Here is a 6096-nt window from a genome sequence, read left to right as displayed (position 1 = left end):
AACAAAATTAACATTTGCTTCACATGTTTCATTTTGTAGTCCTTTGGAGATCTTTACAAAATGATGAATAAGGAAAATCCCTCTGAACAAGAAATCAACAATGTTTACTTTGCCAAGGTATTGCTACATGTTGTTACACAACAACTTTCTTTAATATCTCCAATTAACTGCAGTTAAAACAAGAATAGAGTGTTAGAGATCTTAGAAAGGTAAAAGTAATTCACCTGATCACTTTGGAGAAGATCATATCAATTTTTCTGTTACAAAAAAAAATAGTCCCAGTTAGTACTCATAAAATGCTGAGTGCTACATGTTCTTCACTAAAATTTAATATGGCTAATAAACAAGTTTTATACTCACAGGCACAAGAGTGGATTACAACATTTACATCCCTGGGATCATTATGTCAAGGTTACCAAAAGGAAAGAGTGACACCATACATGCACATCATGGCATATCATGTACCTAGGTTAATGATGTTACACAAAGGAATAAGGAAATTTTCAGGTCAAGGTACATGTAAATTACTTAAACTTAAAAGTATATTGCTATTAGTTGAAAATGAAAACCACTTAACCCAACCATGTTCTCTGTGGTATTTCTCTACCTTAACCTGTTTGTATCATTTTCAAGCTTATGATTTGCAAAGTGTGGCTAACAGATGACTGGAATTTAAAGTTGCACAAATTTTGAAATATGCATTTGACTGACTGCAATAATGATTAGCAAAACTGACTCATTGTACAATCGTTTATTTCAAAGCTGGGAAAAAACAGTATGTAGGCAGTGATGCCCACTTTTCTGCGTGCTAACAAATAACTGCCCTTCATTTTTTGTTTTGTTTTTTTCAAATAGATGTGGAGAAAAACAATGATGACTGCCGACGAGTACATCTCCAAAAATCAAACAAATGGGATGCATCTAAAGATGTGCTTCTGGTCCTCCAAACACAGGAACATTTAAGTAATTTTGAACGAACGCCGAGACAGTACAAGAAAAGGAAAGCTGCCTACTGGGAAAATGACATCAAGGAGAAACGGGCAAAACGTTTGTCAAACATACAAGCAGAGAAAACATCAAACCTGCATGAACTATGGGAAAGCAATCAAGTAGATATTGAAAACATGACCCCAACTGATATTAGAGATAAGCTTAAAAAAATGGGGGTAACAACTCGTGCCAGAAACAGGCTCCAACAAAGGCTCCAACAAAGGCTCCAACAAATGTTTAAGGATGCAATGCTATCTTGTAGTACTACAAGTTAATCTGAAGAGGAAATCACATGACAAGTAGATCAGAACAGTATCTATATACCCAGCAGCTAGGAAGAGTTTTAGAACTACTGGACACCCAGTGACCTTCAGTTGATTGTAAAATTGTGATATATGCAAAAATAGCTCACATGTGCATGTAGCAGATTTCCCTGCTAGCAGAGGTCTCTCACAGCGAGGAAAAAATGACTTTGCCTCGCCGTGAGTGCCTCCTGCGCCTTCGGCCGTCTTAGAAAAAGAGTGTTTGACTGTAGAGAACTGACAGTTAAAACTAAAGTCAAAGTGTACGACCAATGTATAATTTCCCTTCTACTATAAGGCAGTGAAACATGGACCCTTTATCAAAAACATATGAAACAAGTGAGAACAATTCAACAACGTCACCTCAGGTCATTACTTAGTATTAAATGGGACCATTTTGCCTCAAATGAGGAAGTGCTTGAAAGAGCCAATGTCTTGTATGTAGAAATTAAACTGCTCAAAAACTGCCTCCGTTGGATGGGTCATATCTGCGGCCTGAACGATACCAGACCAGTGAAAGCACGGCTATTCAACTTTTGAATAAATTCAATCTAAAGAACGTTATTAACAAAGCAACAAGGATCACTGACACCTCCACAACGCTAATTGATCTAGTAATCTGCTCTGACACGTCAAAAATTTCTCGCCAAGGTGTTTGTGATTTGGGAATTTCAGATCACCACTTAATACAGTGTATATGTAGTCGTAAATCTCAAAGGGAAGCGTCAGAAACCAACGCTCAAAGCAGTCTATGATTACAAAAAAGTAGATCTCGACTCAATAAGATCAGACTTTGCTGCTGCCCCATGGAGTATCTCCAATGTCTTTGACGATCTGGACGACGCCACTTGGGCTTGGGAGTGTTTATACAAGGATATTATGAAATCTCATGTCCAACGCTCGACGTGTGAAGATAAGAGGAGGAAGCCTACCCTGGATGAACTCTTCAATACGCAAAGAGCTGAACAAACGCTATAAACTCCTCCTTAAAGCACAGCAGACACCGAAGGGCTCGCAAGCCTGGAAGAAGGCAAGAAATCACTGCACCAAACTCCTTAGATCAGCGGAATCAAGTTACTGGCTGTCAAAATTTAACGAGGCAACCTCAGCTAAAGATTTTTGGAAGACAGTAAGCTCCTTTGAGGGAAAGCGGATAACTACAAAGATTGGTACAATTAAAGAAAGTTCCGGAGTTATTCATTCAGACGATACATCAAAGGCCAACGCTTTAAATTCGTTTTTTGTCTATGTTGGAAAATCCCTTTCGAAATCACAAGACTCTTCAGTAAACTCTCATTGTCAGTCTGCAAGAAATAACAGTGAAATCCCTACCCTCTCTCTTCATAACATAGCCCTTAACAAGGATCTTCTGAAATCTTCTCTGAAATGTTTGAAACCTGGCAAGGCAAGTGGACCTGATGATTTATCCAGCAGATAGTTGCGCCTTATTGGAGATACATTTTTAGATTGCTTTATGCCACTGGCTCAAAGAAGTATTTTGGAATGCAAATTGCCAAGCCAGTGGAAACAAGCACAAGTGAAATGTCTTCACAAGAAAGGAAGCACTCTGGACTGCGGAAATTACAGGCCTATTTCCCTTCTCAGCATTCCGGGCAAGCTATTAGGGAATGTTGTCAGCCAACAACTTGACAACTTCTCATATGGCAACAATCTAATTTCTTTGAATCAATGGGGCTTCAGAAAGGGAGGCTCACCTGAACTTCTCCTGCTCTCATTAACAGAACGATGGCGTTTAGCCCTGGATGAAAGTAATATTATTGATGTAGTCTTCATTGATTTTCAAAAAGCGTTCGATTGTGTCAACCATACAGCTCTCACGGATAAACTATACTCTATAGGCATTAGTGGCTCCTTTTACGAGTGGCTCCTAAACTATCTTGAAAATCGTAAACAATTTGTCACTGTAAATGGTTCAAATTCTGAATTGTTCGAAATAGATACTGGTGTGCCCCAAGGATCTTTACTTGGTCCCAGACTTTACAGCATTTACTCAAATGATCTACCCGGAGCCACAACGAACGCTTCCGTCGAAATGTTTGCAGATGATACCACAGCTTTCTGCATTGGAAATACTTTTGATGAAGTCTTACTTAAGATACAGAAAGCGATCGCCGATTTAAACAAATGGGCTAAGGATAACTTCATGACTATTTATCCTGCAAAAACCGAACTAATGTTGTTATCTAAATCAAAATTCATCGGTCCATTACAAAATATTTGTTTAGGGCCTAATGAGTTGTCCTTTGTTTCTAAAGCTACTTGTTTAGGGATTCATATCGACAACAAACTATCTTGGTCGCCACACGTAAAATCTTTGAGGAAACGTTTTTCAGCAAGAGTGAATAAACTCAAACACTTAAGAGGTCTCGACAATCGCATCTTAGAGTCAATTTATTTCAAAGGTATCATTCCAAGTATTACGTATTCAATCGCGCTATGGGGATCTTCAAAATCACTTCAGACCCTAGAAGACATTCATATCAGGGCAGCGAGATTTATTTTTAATGTAAGGGCCGATTTACACGATACGATTTTGTCGCATGCAACAAGCTCACGACAGGCCTACGACATGACTTACGATTGTCGCAGCATGCTACGACATTTTTTCTGGCGTACACAACAATCGTAAATACTGTCGTGGGCCCGTCATAAAACGTTGTCGCCTGCGACAAAGTCGTACCGTGTAAATCGGCACTAAAGGAATCTACTCTAAGCACTGAAGTCCTGGCAACGACAAAATGGAAGTCATTATCGTACATTTACAAAAAGAGGATTGCAACCATATCTTATCAGGCATTCTACAACAGAGCTCTGGCTGGGATAAGCTCTCTGTTTACTAAACACCTTCCGTTGAGAAATCTCAGGGATAGTCTGAAAGTTTACATGCACGCCCTAAAAGTGACTTCCTTCGATCTTCTTTCTCTCATCGTGCGTCAAGTCTTTGGAATAACTTACCCATGTACTTAAAAAGTAAACCGAACGTTCTTTCTTCTGCTCTTAAAGCAAAATCCAACATTTTAGATAAAAATGGAATACAGGTAATAAACAAAGACATTGTAAATTACATATACTAATGTTATTTTTATCATTATTATTATTGTTATTTTAAATCTATTTTTAGCGCTATAGTCAATTAACTATCGATTATCTTACTGGGTATTGTATTCTTTCTTATTTATTGTAAATAATTCGTAAGATCGTTAACATAATTTTTTAAATTTTGTAGATACACTTTAGTTCAACTCCAGTGTTGAGTTTCCCGTAACTTTCTCTCAATTTCTCCTCAACTTGGACTGTGAATCCATTTGTGATCCTCCTGGGGGTGATGCACTGTTGGCTCAAGGGATCTACCTAACTGACTCTTTACATCAATTACCCTTGGCCGCCTGTGAATCACATGTTGATCCAGCGTTATCACATAGAAAAACTGGCCCTTAGGGAGTCCCACGTAAATGCCACACATTAAGTGATAAATCAGCCATGTTGCCAGCATGGTTGTCCTGATAGTGTAGTGGTCATCACACCCGACTAGTGATCAGGGGGACGTGGGTTCAAATCCCGCTCAGGGCAATTACAGTTTTCCCCAGAAGTTGTCCAGTGTTGAGTTTCCCGTAACTTTCTCTCTCTCTCTCTCTCTCTCTCTCTCTCTCTCTCTCTCTCTCTCTCTCTCTCTCTCTCTCTCTCTCTCTCTATACATATATATATGTTGCATTAAAAATTTGTAAAAAAAAAAAATGGTTAACTCGCTGAGTTTTTATGCATTTTTTTTTTGCCATGTGATTTACCAAATAAGGTTGTCAGTCGAATCAGTAGAAGAAATGTTAAATAGAACACACTTGGCAAAAAATGGTAACTGCAGAGTTAAAGTTTGGTAGTTGAGAGCCACCCCCCTTAAACCTGATTGTTTTCATGCGCCAATAATGACTTTAATGCTGAATTAAATGTGTCGTCAGTATTTCAAACTGTGATAGCATCTTACAAGCTAAAAATGGGGAAATTGGAACTAGAAAGTGACATTTTGAAGGAGAAGTGGGTACCAATAATACTCAGTCATCCTAAAATCACATTTGAAATGTTAAGCCATGATGAGTCCAGGTGATCTGGTGGTAAATTTGCAGTCTTAAGAAAAGATTGATTTTGTTGTACTCATTTTCGTGTCTTTGAGACAGATGTCCTGTTGATCATAAACAAGACTGGCTAGATTCTAGAATACCCGTCGGCTTAATTTGCATAGGAATAGCGTCTGTTATTATATGCCTAGTTCTTCAAAGGGCACTACTGCAAGAATACAATAGTGGCCGGGTATTCTAGAATCACTTCGTGTTACATCATATTTATATAACACTCGACCAATGGAAATGAAGCAATTGAGTGATTAATTTTATTAGTAGTTTTATTTTTTGAATGCTCCATGTCTTGGGCAATTTTGTTGTCACGTTTTGGCTTTTGTTTGTTTTTTTGTTGTTACTTTTAACATAGATGCAAACTATTTTGCTTGTATGTATCAGGGGGGTTCCATTTAGTAGCTCATATAGTCCATGGGCCAGGACCCTGGAAAGAGCCATTTGGTACCAAAACGAGGGACAAATTCTAACACACATTTTTAACAACATTGATTCCTCGAGTTTATTTTGGTGTATGATAACCTTGCCAAATGAGTAGCTTTACTAGGATTATCACGTGATTAAATGACGTCACTCGCTTAGGCTGAATAAGCAGAATTGGTAAAAAGATGCCTAATAAAAGTTAAACGCAAACCTGAAAATGTTGCAGACATGCTGAT

General features: G+C 38.3%; 1 non-coding gene across 1 annotated transcript; it reads left to right on the top strand.

Moving 5' to 3' along the window:
• Nucleotides 1-4810: 4810 nt before the first annotated feature.
• Trnat-agu (transfer RNA threonine (anticodon AGU)) lies at nucleotides 4811-4883 on the top strand. Its single transcript has one exon. It is a non-coding gene; the product is annotated as a tRNA-Thr (tRNA).
• Nucleotides 4884-6096: the final 1213 nt, after the last annotated feature.

The sequence above is a fragment of the Montipora capricornis genome, chromosome 3, assembly GCF_036669925.1.
Source record: "Montipora capricornis isolate CH-2021 chromosome 3, ASM3666992v2, whole genome shotgun sequence".
NCBI lineage: Eukaryota > Metazoa > Cnidaria > Anthozoa > Scleractinia > Acroporidae > Montipora > Montipora capricornis.
This window is presented reverse-complemented; position numbering and strand designations above follow the sequence as displayed.